This window comes from Bufo bufo, chromosome 2, assembly GCF_905171765.1.
Source record: "Bufo bufo chromosome 2, aBufBuf1.1, whole genome shotgun sequence".
Classification (NCBI taxonomy): Eukaryota; Metazoa; Chordata; class Amphibia; order Anura; family Bufonidae; genus Bufo; species Bufo bufo.
The window spans coordinates 90,154,421-90,173,455 of NC_053390.1; the positions used below are offsets into that span (position 1 = coordinate 90,154,421).

Here is a 19,035-nt window from a genome sequence, read left to right on the forward strand (position 1 = left end):
ACTATCCACTTACCCAACAAACGAGCGCCTGCACAAACTATCCACTTACCCAACAAACGAGCGCCTGCACAAACTATCCACTTACCCAACAAACGAGAGCCTGCACAAACTATCCACTTACCCAACAAACGAGCGCCTGCACAAACTATCCACTTACCCAACAAACGAGCGCCTGCGCAAACTATCCACTTACACAACAAACGAGCGCCTGCACAAACTATCCACTTACCCAACAAACGAGCGCCTGCACAAACTATCCACTTACCCAACAAACGAGCGCCTGCACAAACTATCCACTTAAACAACAAACGAGCGCCTGCACAAACTATCCACTTACCAAACAAACGAGCGCCTGCACAAACTATCCACTTACACAACAAACGAGCGCCTGCACAAACTATCCACTTACCCAACAAACGAGCGCCTGCACAAACTATCCACTTACACAACAAACGAGCGCCTGCACAAACTATCCACTTGCCCAACAAACGAGCGCCTGCACAAACTATCCACTTACCCAAAAAACGAGCGCCTGCACAAACTATCCACTTAAACAACAAACGAGCGCCTGCACAAACTATCCACTTACCCAACAAACGAGCGCCTGCACAAACTATCCACTTACCCAACAAACGAGCGCCTGCACAAACTATCCACTTACCCAACAAACGAGCGCCTGCACAAACTATCCACTTACACAACAAACGAGAGCCTGCACAAACTATCCACTTACCCAACAAACGAGTGCCTGCACAAACTATCCACTTACCCAACAAACGAGCGCCTGCACAAACTATCCACTTACCCAAAAAACGAGCGCCTGCACAAACTATCCACTTACCCAACAAACGAGCGCCTGCACAAACTATCCACTTACCCAACAAACGAGCGCCTGCAGAAACTATCCACTTACCCAACAAACGAGCGCCTGCACAAACTATCCACTTACCCAACAAACGAGCGCCTGCACAAACTATCCACTTACCCAACAAACGAGCGCCTGCACAAACTATCCACTTACACAACAAACGAGCGCCTGCACAAACTATCCACTTACCCAACAAACGAGCGCCTGCACAAACTATCCACTTACCCAACAAACGAGCGCCTGCACAAACTATCCACTTAAACAACAAACGAGCGCCTGCACAAACTATCCACTTACACAACAAACGAGCGCCTGCACAAACTATCCACTTACCCAACAAACGAGCGCCTGCACAAACTATCCACTTACCCAACAAACGAGCGCCTGCACAAACTATCCACTTACCCAACAAATGAGCGCCTGCACAAACTATCCACTTACCCAACAAACGAGCGCCTGCACAAACTATCCACTTACCCAACAAACGAGCGCCTGCACAAACTATCCACTTACCCAACAAACGAGCGTTTAGAGCAGGGTAATCGGCGCCACCATTACACCACAAGATGAACGCTCGTTAGCGATTATCTGGCCCTCAGCGACTAAAGGACCATTTAGATCAGGGACGCTCAACCTGCGGCCCTCCAGCTGTTGTAAAACTACAACTCCCACGATGCCCTTCTGTAGGATGATAACTGTAGGCAGTCTGGGCATGCTGGGAGTTGTAGTTTTGCAACAGCTGGAGGGCCACAGGTTGAGCATGCCTGCTTTAGATTCTCTGATGCAATGATTTCTCTCCTCATCTTATCTATGTATCCCTATATAATAATAATAATAATAACATTTATTTTTATAGCGCCACCATATTCCGCAGCGCATAACTGGATAATAATATAATATTATTATTATATAAATATAGAATTAACATCAATATAGAACTACCGTAGTTTTTTATTTATTTGTGTTTGTGGTTTTTAGACATTTTTTATTACAGGCCTTCAATATAGATAGGACCTTCAGTGCCAATATTATTTTATTTCTATTATTTTTTATTTTTTGTAGAGTAATAGGACATTCTTATGCTGCTGTGGGGCAATATAGGTATATGATACAGTTATGGGGACAAAACCAGAGAATTTGTTCCAGATCATGCTATTGATATGTACTCTAAGCTTCTTTTTTGCTTTGCCCCGTAGCTGACATCAGAACTGAGCACAGAAAGAAAATCTGGAAAGGGAGGATTCAAGGGACACAAACTTTTCATTTTCTCATAGAAAGGGAAGAATGGCATTAAAGGTGTCCCGTTAAGATAACTTATCCCCTATCCACAGGATTGACTGGGGTCTGACCACTGTGGCCCATGCCAGTCACAAGAATGGGGACCTGTCCTCTCCCATTAGAATGGGGTGGTGGTTATGCATAAACGTTGGTGCTTCATTCAGTTCTAGGGGGCTGATGGAGGTAGCTGAGTACAAGCTCTCTCTGGCAGCCACATAGCGGCCTAAAAGGGACAGCCCCCTCTATGATGTCCATGGGCCCTAATACTGCATCTGGACAGGCATCGTCTTCATGAGACATCCCCACCAGCAATAATGTACATTATATATGTACATCTATGCTATCCTTTTGTAAGTTATATTCCCACTGTAATCACAGATAAGCCTTAACGCGTACAGCTTGCTCCAGTATAATGCAGAGCACAAGCTTTCTGCTATCTCCTGCAGCCCCATAGCGGCCTAAAAGAGCTCCCCCCCCTCCTATGATGTCCATAGGCTCAAATAGTGCATCTGGACAGGTATCGTCTTCATGAGACATCCCCATCAGTAGTAATGTACGGTACATATGTACATCTATACTGGAGGTAGCTGAGTACAAGCTCTCTGCTGTCTCCGGCAGCCCCATAGAAGCCTAAAAGAGGAAGGCCCCTTTATGATGTCCACAGGCCCTAATAGTGCATCTGGACTGGATTTGTCTTCATAAGACATCCCCAACAGTGGCAATGTTCGTTATATATGTACATCTATATTATCCTTTTGCAAGTTATATTCTCGCTGTAATCACAGATCGGCCTTAATGCGTAGAGCTTGCTCCGGTATCATGCTGAGCACAATCAAATTTTAGGTAGGAACAACTGGCTGCTCTTTAAGATTTGCCATTCCATTAAAGAAACCTCTGAAGCCATTAATTAGTCTGGATCACTCTAACATCAAAGGGCTGACTTTTTCAAAGGCTCAGTCAGAAAGCACAACACAAGCGCCACAATACTTTGTGCGCTATTTATTTAAAGTATGCACTACTGATTTATGGGTAAGCGCCAATGTTAATTTATTAAATATTATTTTTGGAGTGTCCATACTGTGCATTTTTTCCCCAGGAAATTTAAATTAAGGGCAAACAAATCTAAGAGGTGTGTGCATCTCTGAAAGGGTCTATGGGGCGGGGCTTCTAGGCATGAGCAGAGTAGACACTGACCAATCGCTTTCACTAATGGTCTAAGGAGAGGCCTTTGTGATAGACCAATCAGCTATCATTGTGTAGAGATGTACTCTAAGAGGACTGTGGCAGGCGCAGCACTATGAAGTGCATTTTGCGCTGTGGCATTAGAAGAATTTTGATATCTCTGACTTTTAGTCTAACCAGACTGTCTATTACTCTATAATTCCTCTAGCTCCGTTCTTTGGAAACAGTAGGTTTAAAGAGCACACCAAATGCTTCAAATAACTTCTTTATTAACTTTAACTTTTCTTCATATATAACACTGCAGCCTCCGCAGCAGATAGTCCATGTACAAAACACGTGTTGAAAAGATATCACAAAATGGCGGTATGCATAAGATGGTGGTTCAACTGTTCAATCTTGTCATTCAACATAAAATGGTGTATATATTTCTCTCAAGTATCTGTACTGTCATATTACGTTTTTTAAGCCCTTTATGATCTCTCTGAGAGGTATATCTGAGATTTAACAGTTCTACTGGCTAAAATGGGTTTGCAGTAACTATTTGAAGATTGGTTGAGTATGATCTGGTATGGTTGTATGCAATTTGGATTGCAATATGGAATTTGAATTAGGATTGTGAACTTTGTGGTTTGCAATTGAATTTGTGGTTTGCAATTGAATTTGGTGGAACTGTAAGTAAACACACATATAACTGGTTCAGTATAAAGTTCTAATCACTATATTAACAATAGGAACATTATATAACTGTTTTAAATACCCATTACAAAATGAATCTTAAAAGCATATTATCTTTTTCGGCTTCTGTGAACACAAAATATAACAGTTATGTGACATCCAAAACATGATGTCACAGTAAATAACTCTGCTTTTGTCTTTAACACATAAACATAGGAACTGTATTAAGGCTATTGGCAGGTCTAGATGTATACACATATAAGCTATGCTAGCAACCTAGGACAGGTCCTAGCTGGCCAGCTACAAGGACTGCGAGGAACAGTTAGGTGTTAAAATGGATATATGTACCATTTTACATAACATTTTAACTGTTCTTAGCTATGTGAGTTATTGTGGTGCAATAAAATCCATATCAAGGTTACATTTCTCTCTTTTGTATATGTCATGTGAAAAAGTAAGGGAAAACTATGTAAAAAGTTTTGCAATAATTCAGCAACATTTCCTTACGGGCAAGTAGGGGGGAAATTGGGGTGAGGTGCAAAGATAGTTACAGCCCCAAGGAAGAAAATACCTCCACAAACACTGAAGGCCTCTTCTTCTAATTGGTAATTGTTATGAAGGCAATCTCAACAGCAGGGTGAGAGATGTGTGCCTGCGGGCACCGTGTCTATCACCCTCCTGCTGCTGCAGGCCGTTCTGAATGTCTGCCCATTTACCGAACACTGCCAGTTTACTGACTGTGATCCCTTTCTGCCTGTCCTGACCTCGGACTAGTTTCATAGATTTGCACATACACTGTATGCTTTTCCTGACTAGGAGTATTGCCTGACCCCTAAGTGCTTTTGCACAGGTGTCTCTGATCCCCGAGGGTCAGCTGCCGACCAAACAGGAACTATTCCAAGAGGTAATTGCCTGGTGGCTCTTTTGAACCAAAGGCTAGATACTTGTATAGGGGTTAAAGGGTGAAAACCAGGAGAAGCCCTCAGGACTAGCCCAAAGTCAAACCGGTTGGTAGGCATGGTGCACCCACATGCCACTGTCCATAACAGTAAGTTTCTCCCAAAGCTAAAATGTTTTCATTTGAGGTGTGTTCCCTGTAAAGGGGCTATACCCAAGAAATTCCAAGTACTGTACCTCCTATCCACAGGATAGGTGTTAAATAATGAATGGCAAGTGTCCAATCACTGGGACCCCCTATGATCCCGAGAATAAGGGATACTGATATTTTATATTTTCAAGACAGATACAGGAAAAACAATATGAATTTAACCAAACTTCAGTATAATATGAAGCGTGGGTTTGTACCTTCCTGGAGATGACGTTCATTGCCTAGAACCACCTGTTGATTTGACTGATTTGTAATATTATTCTTTATTATATATTAATTCCACGGCGCCAGAGTATCGCAAAGGGTTTCAGTACGATATGAGCTAAATTAACGACAGACTGGTAGAGTGTGGGAGAGGACCATGCCCATGAGGGCTTGCAATCTATAAGAGAAGAAGTAGGATATAGTAGGTGACGGTAAAAGCTGCTATGGCTGTGAGAGAAATCTTGGAGATGGTTTTGTAAGCAGTTGCCAAGAGAAGTGCAAAGAATGAGTTGGAGATTGCATATGGGGATGTATCAGAGGTTTAGGTCAGAGATGTATGGAGTGGACAAGTTATGGACGGGGTTGGGGATGTGTCTGATTAGTGATGGTCTGAGTGCTGGGGCTCCTGCGGATCACGAGCCTCCCATTTGAAAAAAGTGACGGTCACGCATGCGCCCAGCCACTACATTCAACTTTATGGGGCTGCAGGAGACACCCAAGTGCTTGTACTCCACGACCTCCAGCATTCCCAAAGAATTGAATGGAGAGGTGGACACGCATCTTTGGCTGTAGCTCCATTCAAACGGTGAGCACAGACCCCCATATTCGTGATCAGTGGAAATTCAATAGGTTGGACCCCTGATGATCAGACACTTATCCCATCTTATGGATGAAGGAAGAGGTGGAATAACCGGGTAGCAGATTTGAGTATGGAGGGGCACATGACTGAGAATGGAGGCCACAGTGGAGGATGTTGCAGTAGTTTAGGCAGTAGATGAGACTAGTCTTTATACACAGATCATGCACCACTTTTTGTAAGTAAAGTTTTACCAAATTAGTAAAATATTGGTTGTAAAGCTTCATTAGGAAACATGAAAATAGGTGTTTTTATAAAGAGGGAATTCTTACTGTATACAGGAGTGTTTCTAAAAGGTATAAAGTGAAGCACGTAGGCCCCAGTGCAAAACATATAAAAGTGCCACCACCTTACATGTGACATTTATAATGATGGTGTCTCTATAGGGTGCCCTCACACGTGGTGGAAAATTCTGCCAGAAGATCCGCAAGTGCAGATTTTTATAAAGTTGCAGATTTTTTGGTGTAAACTTTGGAGTGGATTTTGTTGCAGATTTCCCGCATGAGAAACTCTCCATTCATTTCAATGGGAAATTGCTTCTGCAGTGGAAAATGCAAAGGTTTTATTGCAATTTTTCTGCAGTATTTTCCAGCCACCAGGTCCTGGTGCCTCCAGTGCGGAGCAAGCGTTCCTTTTCAGGCCAGTAAATGAGTTTGTTTTTTTTGTTTTGTTTTTAATTGTTGGCACTACTGGGGGTTGGTGGGGGGTTCAGCACTACAATTACGGAGGGCATTATAGGGGTAAATGATATACACTAAGGGCACTGGGCGCCATTGGTTACTATAGCAGCACAAAGGGGTCCTTTACTTATACTTGGGGGGACTATGGCATTGGATGTCCAGGGGGCATTATGAATACTGAGGGCACTGCAGGGTATGGGAATAAATAAAAAAAAGTCTATAAAATTCATAAATTTTTAATGGTCATTAAAAGTGGATGCAAAACGACCAAAAATGGATAAAAGGCTGGAGAATGGATGCACACGTTGATGCAAAATGGCCATGAAAAACTGACATTGTATCCGTTTTTAATGGCTGTTTTTTCCCCCACTCTGGTGTGAATGTACTCTAAGTTGGCAATTACCGTTTGAGGCATTTTGATTGGGAGGTAATGAGCTGTGCATCTGTGTGAGATGTACATAACTAGCACAAGTATTTAATCCTCTGGGAGTAATTAAAGGGTTTTCCCAGGATTATAATATTGATGGCCTATTCTCAATCCATCAATTTCTGATCGAAGGGTGTACAGCTCCCAGCACCCTGTGATCAGCTGTTCTGCAGTAGCACCAGAAGTTGGCACTGGAGGTACACAGCTCAGTCCATTGTCTAGTGGACGGAGCTTGAACGGTTAGGCTACTTTCACACCTGCGGCAGTGTGATCCGGCAAGCAGTTCCGTCGTCTGAACTGTCTGCCGGATCCGCCGATCTGGATGTGACTGAAAGCATTTGTGAGACGGATCTGGATGCGGATCCGTCTCACAAATCCATTGCAAGAACGGATCCGTCTCTCTCTGCTTGTAATGCGGACAGACGGATCTGTCTTGTATGTTTTTTCACAGTTTTTAACGGTCTGCCCATGCGTAGACTGGAAGGACGGGTCCGGCATTCCAGTATTTTGAATGCCGGATCTGGCACTAATACATTCCTATGGGGGAAAATGCCGGGCATTCAGGCAAGTCTTCAGTTTTTTTTCGTCGGAGATAAAACCATAGCATGCTACGGTTTTATCTTTTGCCTGATTAGTCAAAAAGACTGAACTGAAGATATCCTGATTCTGATCCAGATCAACTGCCAGGCACCAGCTCCTACCCCCTGAGGTGGGCACCGATCACCTGGTTTGTGCCCACCCACAGCTAGCCCTGCAGTATGCACAGCAGTACAGAGGCTGGCCTGTAACCCATCAGCAGAGAGGGTAAGGGAACAGCTGGGCACCTTGAACACTGTAGAGAGATCACTGAGCCCTACATCCCTCTGCCTTACCTCACAGATGCTACAATTGCTGTTGATCGCTCAGGGGGTTAAACTACAGGGTTCGTTGTTCCTAGTCATTGCGGGGCTGGGACGAATCGTTCACTAGAGCGACACTACCTCCTCAAACAGCTGATCTACCTATCTATCCTGGCAACGTCTGCTGCATATAAAATGACAAGTAGTCACCCAGATAATGACCGCATTGATGACTGAGTTACACGATTAATTGCACCGACCATCACAATTTTGCTATGTTATCCCTTAGAACTGAACAGGAATTATTGTGATTGTGATGCAGATCTGCTTTGTATTGATGTTTCCAGCAGAGCGGAGAGGTTATTATTCCACATTGGCAATTTATAAACTAATCACAGTGTTCTGCTCTCAAAGGCTATTATTACTGTCATGTATCTGCCTCCTCCTCAGAGGCATTCACAAAAGCATCCCACTCCGCCGTATTCATCTCGATACATGGACACATGAAATGGAATCCCCCCAGTATTATCGCCAGTTTCAGAGAGGCAACCAATACCTAGAAAATAAAGGTGATATCATGTAACCTGGACTATCTCCCACCTCATAGATGGACCTTTGCTGAACATCTACGAGGTAAATATTATAGCGTAACTGGCTTCAAAATCTTGCTATAAAGCTATAAACCACTCTACAATCTCTGTATGGGCTTATACACCCAGGAATATTGCCAGTATATAGATTCCAGAAAGATTTGTAGTCATTTTTGCAGATGACACTAAGCTATGTAGTACTGTGCAGTCTATGGAAGATGTCTACAAACTAGCTTGTACACTCTGAGTGATTGGGCATCCGCTTGGCAAATGAGGTTTAAATGTGGATAAATGTGAACTTATGCATCTGGAAAGAAATAATATACATATAACATATGACCTAGAGGGAGTAACACTGGCAGAGTCACTTGCAGAGAAGGATTTGGGTGCACTTGTAGATCATAGGTTGAATAACAGCACAATGTCAATCAGTGGGTTCTAAGGCTGGCAGGATATTGTCATGTATTAAAAGAGGCATCTCATGGGACAGGGATGAAAAGTTACCACTTTACAAAGCATTGGTGTGGCCTCATCTGGAATATGCAGTTCAGTTCTGGGTGCCAGTTCATAGAAAGGATGCCCTGGGGCTGGAAAAACAAAAACAAAGGGCAACTAAACTGCTAAGGAACATGGAGGGTCTTAGTTATAAGGAAAGATAAAAAAAATGTATTTAGTCTTGAGCAGATGATTATAAGAAGGGACAGAATTAACTAATATAAATAAATCCAATGCATTCAGAAAGTCTAAAGACCCTTTCTCTTTTTCATATTTTGTTATGTTGTGGCCTTGTGCTAAAGTAGTGAAAATAGAATGTTAAAAATCTTTGCTAACTTAGGGTACTTTCACACTAGCGTTTTTCTTTTCCGGCATAGAATTCCGTCCTAGGGGCTCTATACCGGAAAAGAACTGATCAGTTTTAGGCTACATGTGCTCTGGTGCTCGAGTAGAACACTTTTGGATGCTCGTGTGCTCTACCGAGCACCCGAGCACAATGGAAGTCAATGGGAGAACCCGAGCATTAAACCAGGCCCCCCCTGCTCTGAAGAGTGGAGGGTGTCTGGTTCACAGGAAAAGGTCAGAAATTGATGGAAACACCACTATAGTTGTTCGGAAACAGCATGGAGAGGATGTCTGGATCCTTCTTGGACTCCCAGGTCGCTGCTGGGAACGATGTTGTCCGAGTAGTACGCCACTTTTACAGACTGACAATAATACGCACAAAACCGAAGATAAAATTGATTTTAGAGGAAAAATTGTTAGAAAACATTCTTTCCTGTATATTTACTTGTATATAAAGTGCAAGTGCTGCCAAAAATTACAAGGAAGAGGCACTCCGATACAACCTGTATATCACATAAAGGAGGGCCTCATTCACATTGTGGTACAATTGTTCAGGTAGTGGGACTCCTACACTCATAAAGCCTATGCACTAAATGAAAGGGCTGCCAAAAATTACAAGGAACCAGCACTCCAATACACCCGTTGTTACACATAAATGGAGGGCATCATACACACCCTTAAAAAATGATGATTGATGGCCTGCTGGTGACCCTCAAAAACATTAGGGGCGAGGGCCTGCTGGTGACCCTCTAAAACATTAGGAGCAAGAGCCTGCTGCTGATCTGACCATCTAAAACATTAGGGGCGAGGGTCTGCTGCTGAGCTGACCCTCTAAAACATTAGGGGCGGGGGCCGCTGCTGATCTGACCATCTAAAACATTAGGGCAGCCAAATAAGCATGTTGATATGATGGAGGAGGAGGAGAGATGAGAAAAGGAAGATTGAACCATATACCCTTTTTTGTGGTTGAAGGGGTGCATGGGAATACAATGTATTCAATACACCATAAATTTAAAGTGCCTTTATGTTCAGCCGCTTTCCTCTGGTGGAGTAGAGAAGTCAGGGGCAATCCAGGCCTTGTTCATTTTGATAAGAGTAAACCATTGAGCAGTTTCAGTTGACGGGTGGATGCGCTTATCAGTTATTATGCCCCCAGCAGCACTAAATACCCACTCTGACAAAACGCTGGTGGCGGGGCAGGCCAGCACCTCCAAGGCAGTAGAGCGCCAGTTCGTGCCACGTGTCCAGCTTGGACACCCAATAGTTGTAAGGCACAGAGGGATTACTGAGGACGCTGACACGGTTTTCTACGTACTCCCTCACCATCTTCCAAAACTTTTCCCTCAATGTGACACTAGGCGGCGCATCAGGGTGAGGGTGCTGGCGGGGTGTCATGAAACTGTGCCAGGCCTTGGAGAGTGTTGCCTTGCCTCTGTTGGAACTGCTATGTGTTCCACTCGTCTCCCCTCCTCGGCTGGCCAAGGAACTACGTACTCTGCCGCCAGCGTTGTCAGCTGGAAATTTTTGGAGCAATTTTTCCACAACCACCTTCTGGTATTGCACCATTTTGCTAGTCCTCTCCACCACAGGAATGAGAGATGAATAGTTATCTTTGTAGCGGGGGTCGAGAAGGGTGAACAATCAGTAATCAGTGTTGGCCAAAATGCGTATAACGTGAGGGTCACGGGAAAGGCAGCATAACATGAAGCCAGCCATGTGTGCCAGAGTCCCAACAGACAAGACTTCGCTGTCCTCATCAGGAGGATGACTCTCAATCTCCTCATCCTCTTCCTCCTCTTTGGCCCATCCATGCTGAATAGATGGAATAAACCTGCTACGGGTACTACCCTCTGTAGTAGAGGGAACCTTCTCCTGCTCCTCCTCATCATCATCCAATTCGTGCTGAGAGAACGAACTGAGGGTGGTCTCGCTATCACCCTGTATACTGTCTTTCCCCATTTCCACCTCTTCCACATGCAAAGCGTCCGCCTTCATTGTGAGCAGCAAGCGTTTCAATAGACACAGAAGTGGGATGGTTACGCTGATAATATCGCCACTCACCATCTGTGTTGATTCCTCAAAGTTGCGTAAAACCTCACAGAGGTCAGACATCCATGCCCACTCGTCGCTTGTGAAGAGCGGAAGCTGACTGGAAAGGCGACGACCATGTTGCAGCTGGTATTTCAATACTGTCCTCTGCTGCTCACAAAGCCTGGCCAACATGTGGAACGTGGAGTTCCAGCACGTGCTCACGTCGCACAACAGTCAGTGAGCTGGCAATTGCAAGCGCTGCTGCAGCGTTGCCAGACCGGCGGCAGCTGTAGATGACTTTTGGAAATGGGCACACACGCGGCGCACCTTCACCAGTAGCTCAGGCATACCGCTGAACCACTAAGTTGAACACATGGGCTAGGCATGTTATGTGTGTGAGCTTGCCGAGCTCCAAAGCCACCACCAAGTTACAGCCATTATCAGACACAACCATGCCTGGTTGTAGGTTGAGTGGCGAGAGCCACAGCTCAGTCTGGTCCCTTATACCCTGCCACAGCTCTGCAGCGGTGTGCTGTTTATCACCTAAGCAAATTAGTTTCACCACGGCCTGTTGCCACTTTCCCACTGCAGTGCTACACTGCTTCCAGCTACTGACTGATGGCTGACTGGTGCTGCAAGATGAAAATTCAGAGGTGGAAGTGGAGGAGGAGGAGGAGGAGTAAGAGAAGGGGGGGTTGCAGCCACTAATGTAGGTGGTGGCGGAAATCCTGATGGAAGTAGGGCCCGCAATCCTTGGCATTGGTAGCAACTGTGCCATCCCAGGGTACGACTTGCACTCGGCCTCCACAATGTTCACCCAGTGTGCCGTCAGGAAAATGTAGCGTCCCTGGCCAAAAGCACTTGTCCATGTGTCAGTTGTTAAGTGGACCTTCCATACCACATCACCAAATTGAAGACACACATATAATATAGCACCATAGAAACATAGAAACATAGAAACATAGAATGTGTCGGCAGATAAGAACCATTTGGCCCATCTAGTCTGCCCAATATACTGAATACTATGGATAGCCCCCGGCCCTATCTTATATGAAGGATGGCCTTATGCCTATCCCATGCATGCTTAAACCCCTTCACTGTATTTGCAGCTACCACTTCTGCAGGAAGGCTATTCCATGCATCCACTACTCTCTCAGTAAAGTAATACTTCCTTATATTACTTTTAAACCTTTGCCCCTCTAATTTAAAACTGTGTCCTCTTGTGGTAGTTTTTCTTCTTTTAAATATGCTCTCTTCCTTTACCGAGTTGATTCCCTTTATGTATTTAAAAGTTTCTATCATATCCCCTCTGTCTCTTCTTTCTTCCAAGCTATACATATTAAGGTCCTTTAACCTTTCCTGGTAAGTTTTATCCTGCAATCCATGTACTAGTTTAGTAGCTCTTCTCTGAACTCTCTCTAGAGTATCTATATCCTTCTGGAGATATGGCCTCCAGTACTGCGCACAATACTCCAAGTGAGGTCTCACCAGTGTTCTGTACAGCGGCATAAGCACTTCACTCTTTCTACTGCTTATACCTCTCCCTATACATCCAAGCATTCTGGTGATAGTGGTGACAACTAATAAATCATACAACATATCACATAATAATTTAAATAGCAGCAATGCATAAAGGTACTATGACAGTATTAGTTCCCCCCGGCCATTCAGGACCACATAGTCAAATCTGCAAAGGGTATATAGTATCAATAAATGTTGGACCATCATGTCACTAATATCTTATAAAGTGCGCATATATACCCGTATAGCTACACACAATTTTGCACAGATCCCATAAAAAACTGTGCCAGTAACTGCAATAATGCTTCACAATGTGTCTCAACAGGGAATAACCCTGATAAAGTTAAAGTGGCTAAACCATATAACAAGGTATAGGGTAAGAAAAAGCACATATAAACAGTTTGTGCAAGAATAGCATGCAGAGACCAATACAGACCAGAAGACAGGAGGGAACACCAACCCCGACGCGCGTTTCGCCTCGCTTCCTCTTCCATGTGATGATCATACTGGTGGTGATGAGGTTTCTAGCGTTCACGCCCCTGCTCATTTTGGTACAACACAGGTTTCAAATGACAATTTTTTTATCGTCCTCACTTTCCCCAAAAAAGTGCCAGACTGAGGAACACCTACCCCTTTGCAAGGGAGATTGCCACAAGGGGGTGCTCCGGGGAACAGTTGCGGGCCTGATTGGTGTGGCCTTCCTTCCCCCTTTTGCGACCCCACTGCCTCTTCCATCCTGTTGCGGTCCTGCGGATACCTCCCCCTATGTACTGCTGTCCTCGCTCGGCTTGCCACCTTCCCAGGTTGGGTCAGTGATTTCATCGTCGACCACCTCCTCTTCCACTTCCTCACTCTGGTCATCCTCCTGACTTGTTGACCTAATAAGAACCTCACTTATTGACAATTGCGTCTCATCCTCATAATGAACCTCTTGAGACACTAATTGCTGTTGACTTATTGGCAACTGTGTCTCATAATTATCATCCACCTCGTGAAACACTAATTGCCGTTCCCCACGTCATCTTTTTCTGACTGTGGATGCTCAAGAGTTTGGGAATCAGTGCACAATATCTCCTCATGTCCCTCTTCAAGCGGGCATGGCCAGAGGGCCAAATCAAGGAATGGCGATGAAAAGAGCTCCTTGGAATATCCGAGTGTGAGATCACTTGTTTGCCAACACTCTCCATGGTGGGAGGAAGGAGGACCAGGGTGAGGATTCTGTTGACCAGACTCTTGGCTACTGAGACTGGACTTTGTGGAAGACAGGGTGGTGCTTAACCGACTGGAAGCATTATCTGCTGCAATCCAACCGACCACCTGGTCGCACTGGTGTGACTTTGAAAGTGGTGTCCTGCGCCGCCCTGCAAACTGGGACATGAAGTTAGGTGTCGCGGATGAGTGTGTTTCTTGTGCTCTGGCAGCAGGCACAGTTTCACTGCGCCCAGGGCCACGGGCTCTAGGTGCACCATCAGCAGCACAGCCACTTTCCCATCACTTACTGCTCGCCTTGAGCATGTTAAATAGAATATATGCTTGCAAGTATGTCACATGTACAGAAGCGCAGGTTTTGTAAGTGTATGCGCAAATAAATTACACTGAATGTCACAGATATTTAGGATGCGCAAATGTTTTACAGGAGATGTAGCGCAGTTAATGTCGCTGTCACCAGCGACTAAGAAAAAATTACACTGAATGTCACAGATATTTAGGATGCGCAAATGTTTTACAGGAGATGTAGCGCAGTTAATGTCGCTGTCAGCAGCGGCCAAACAAATGCGCTGAATGTCACAGATATAGATACAGAGGTAGTGAGACCAATGTGAAGCTACATCTCATAGAACTACACTGGAGAGTCAGCACATACAGATAGTACAGGCAGTATGAGTCAGGAGGTTTTTATAACTGCAGCTAATCACTTACCTGCTATATGCCTGCACTCCCGGTCCATTACATAGGGAAACATTATATCCATGATATATAGAGCAACATGGAGGGTGGGAAGAGGTGGTGCATGAGTGCTGCCTGTAGGGATGTGAGTAGTGACAATGTCAGCCACAGGCTGAGTCAGGGTTTACACATTAGAGCAAATTCAGTTGACCAGGTTCCCATGGTCAGTGAAAACACCATCACACAAGGCCCTGTCAATTAAAATCCAGAGGGGACAGCAGTTGCAGAGAGCAGAGCCTCAAGGTATAATGGCAACGGTATAATGGCAACGCCCCCATTGCTCCTAGAGGCTCATTTTCACATATTAAAACATCATTTTTCTCATTAACCTCTTCCCGACTAGCACCGTAATAGTACGGCGCTGGCCGGGTCTTTAAAGATGGTGCCCGCTCCTGAGCGCTTTGGGCACCATAGCCCCGGGTGGCTGCCTGCTTCTTATAGCAAACACCTGCGGCTCATGTCCGCAACCAGAAGTAATGCCGATCGCGGCCATTTAACCCCTCAGATGCCGTGGTCAAACCTGACCACGCTGAAAACCAAAAGCACGCACTTCCGGTGGTGCTCCGGCTCCCCCTTGCGGCGATCGGAGGAGCCGGAGCTTGTGTGCAGCATCCCCCGTCTTTGTGAATGACAGGAGGCTGCTTCATAGTATTTCCTATGGAGCCCTTGCCTGTAATAGGTCTCCATAGGAAACAAGCAATTTTCTTATAGACTCCAATGCTAGTGCATTGGAGTCTATGAGAATAGCAATCTAATGATTACATGTTATAGTTTCCAATAGGGCTGGAGGGGTTAAAAATAAAATAAAAAATAATTTAACTCACCTTAATCCACTTGTTTGCGCAGCCCGGCTTCTCTTCTGCCTTCATCTGTGAGGAAAAGGACCTGTGGCGACGTCACTGCGCCCATCACATGGTCCATCACATGATCCATCACCATGGTGATGGACCATGTGATGGACCATGTGATGAGCGCAGTGACGCCACCACAGGTCCTTTACCCAGTTCCTGAAGAAAGAAGACAGAAGAGAAGCCGGGCTGCGCGAACAAGTGGATTAAGGTGAGTTAAATTATTATTATATTTTTTTTAACCCCTCCAGTCCTATTGTACTATGCATTCTGTATAAAGAATGCTATTATTTTCCCTTATAACCATGTTATAAGGGAAAATAATACAATCTACAAAACACCTAACCCAAACCCGAACTTCTGTGTACCAAACATGCAGATTTTTCTCACGTGCGTGCAAAACGCATTACAATGTTTTGCACTCGCGTGGAAAAATCGCGCATGTTCCCGCAACGCACCCGCATCTAAAAGTCAGTTTTATCGTACATCGAACGTAAATAAAAAACCCGTAAATTGCTTTTTTTTGCAATTTCACCCCATTTGGAATTTTTTCCCGCATCCCACCGCAGAAATCAAGCCCTCATATGGCTATGTGAACAGACAAATAAAAAAGTTATGGCTCTGGGAAGGCAGGGAGTGCAAAACGAAAATGCAAAAAAATAAAAATAAATCTCCGGGGGTGAAAGGGTTAATGTGGGCACATAGGAACATGGGACCAACACAGATGCCTTCAAGTGCATATGCCACAGGTTCATAGGTACAAATCTGCTGACAGTGAAGTGTTTTTCATAGTGACATTTTTGATCCCCTCTAAGATGTGTTTTTTTGGGGGCCAACTGCATTTTATTGATTTGCAGCACGTGCTGGGTCTGGCCCTTTTCCCTCTTTACTTGGCATTTTTCTCCAATAAACCTCCAGTGTTTTTTTTTTAAACAGCTTAAAAAAAGTGCATGGCAATGGGTTGGCATTTTGAAAGACATTTTCCATAACAATGCTTTTTTTCCCATTGCAGGAGCAAAAATTCCAAAACGCCTACATGGGCAAAAACATCCTAAAATAGTCTTGAAAAAGGCAGATCAAGTTAGGCGTTTTTGACCCTTTTTTTTTTTTTTTTTTGCCCCCAAAAAAACATCAGGCCCAAAACTGTGTATAATGCAGTTTCCTAAATGCCCCCCAACGTTTTCTGTAGCAGACCACTTCCAGCATTTAGTCCCTATTAATATTACCTGTAGAGTTTGCACAAAAAAGGTGCAATAATAAATATACAGAAAGCATTTCTGGGAATAAAGTGAAGCAAAATCTCCTATTATTAGGTACGTTAGAAAGACAAAGTAAATGCAAATAAGCCTCCGAGCTAAGACACAATGATGTGAATATCAGCTTTTCTTTTACCAGACGGTGATTATCATGAGTATATCGTGTTACCCTGTAATATTAAAAAACATAGGTCACAATGCTGAGACGTGAAAATTTTGCAGGGATATTATATTTATTCAAACAACCAAAAAATATTTCCAATGGAACGGTACTCAACCCATATATCTTATAAACATACAACCAGCAGGAATATATGGATCCACTATATATCAAGCAATAAAGTAACCACAAGTTATAATCAATAATCATATCGTTTATTATTAAAAAATGTATTATTCACATGATTGACATAACACATACATAAAAAACATAATTATAAATAGGGCTGGTAGTGCATAGTTTATGGGCATAAAATAAAGTGCAAGTGCAACGGTTGGTCAATATAAAGTGCATTACATATAGTAAAGTGCAACGGTTGGTCAGCATAAAGTACATTACATATATAATGGTCTACATGAATAAAGCTATATGCCCAGACTAGGTCTGATCACAAAGTCCTATGACTAGATTGCTGACATATGAAACCTAAACACAAAAATCGGTATTATAATTAGAAACACAATTACATACTGACCAATGTAAAGCCCACAAAGAACGAGCACCACCAGTCCACTCCCCGACGCGCGTTTCGCGGTTTGCTTCCTCAAGGGGTAGCTTTATTCATATAGACCATTATATATGTAATGCACTTTATGTTGACCAACCGTTGCACTTGCACTTTATTTTATGCCCATAACTATGCACTACCAGCCCTATTTATAATTATGTTTTTATGTATGTGTTATGTCAATCGTGTGAACAATAAAGTTGTAAATAATAAACGATTTGATTATTGATTATAACTTGTGGTTACTTTATTGCTTGATACAGTGGGGGAAATAATTATTTGACCCCTCACTGATTTTGTAAGTTTGTCCAATGACAAAGAAATGAAAAGTCTCAGAACAGTATCATTTCAATGGTAGGTTTATTGTAACAGTGGCAGATAGCACATCAAAAGGAAAATCGAAAAAATAACTTTAAATAAAAGATAGCAACTGATTTGCATTTCATTGAGTGAAATAAGTATTTGAACCCTCTAACAAAAAAAGACTTAATACTTGGTGGAAAAACCCTTGTTTGCAAGCACAGAGGTCAAACGTTTCTTGTAATTGATGACCAAGTTTGCGCACATTTTAGGAGGAATGTTGGTCCACTCCTCTTTGCAGATCATCTCTAAATCCCTAAGGTTTCGAGGCTGTCTCTGTGCAACTCTGAGCTTGAGCTCCCTCCATAGGTTTTCGATTGGATTAAGGTCCGGAGACTGACTAGGCCACTCCATGACCTTAATGTGCTTCTTCTTGAGCCACTCCTTTGTTGCCTTTGCTGTATGTTTTGGGTCATTGTCGTGCTGGAACACCCATCCACGACCCATTTTCAGTTTCCTGGCAGAGGGAAGGAGGTTGTCGCTCAGGATTTCAGGATACATGGCTCCGTCCATTTTCCCGTTTATGCGAATAAGTTGTCCTGTGCCCTTAGCAGAAAAACACCCCCAAAGCAAAATGTTTCCACCCCCATGCTTGACGGTGGGGACGGTGTTTTGGGGGTCATAGGCAGCATTTTTCTTCCTCCAAACACAGCGAGTTGAGTTAATGCCAAAGAGCTCTGATTTGGTCTCATCAGACCACAGCACCTTCTCCCAGTCACTCTCTGAATCATTCAGGTGTTCATTGGCAAACTTCAGACGGGCCTGCACATGTGCCTTCCTGAGCAGGGGGACCTTGCGAGCCCTGCAGGATTTTAATCCATTGCGGTGTAATGTGTTTCCAATGGTTTTCTTGGTGACTGTGGTCCCTGCTAATTTGAGGTCATTAACTAACTCCTCCCGTGTAGTTGTAGGATGCTTTTTCACCTTTCTCAGAACCATTGACACCCCACGAGGTGAGATCTTGCGTGGAGCCCCAGAGCGAGGTCGATTGATGGTCATTTTGTGCTCCTTCCATT

The 19,035-nt window shown here is 44.0% G+C and overlaps 1 protein-coding gene and 1 long non-coding RNA gene across 3 annotated transcripts in view; one reads left to right on the top strand and one right to left on the bottom strand.

The window, feature by feature from the left end:
• PDE4D (phosphodiesterase 4D) overlaps window positions 1-19,035 on the bottom strand; it is a 1,065,327-nt gene that overhangs the window by 379,001 nt on the left and 667,291 nt on the right. The window lies entirely within an intron of this gene.
• LOC120992371 overlaps window positions 1-19,035 on the top strand; it is a 138,684-nt gene that overhangs the window by 78,710 nt on the left and 40,939 nt on the right. Inside the window, exon 2 of the long non-coding RNA XR_005776965.1 lies at window positions 2,065-2,164. This is a non-coding gene — a long non-coding RNA (uncharacterized LOC120992371). The remainder of the gene's footprint in view (window positions 1-2,064; window positions 2,165-19,035) is intronic.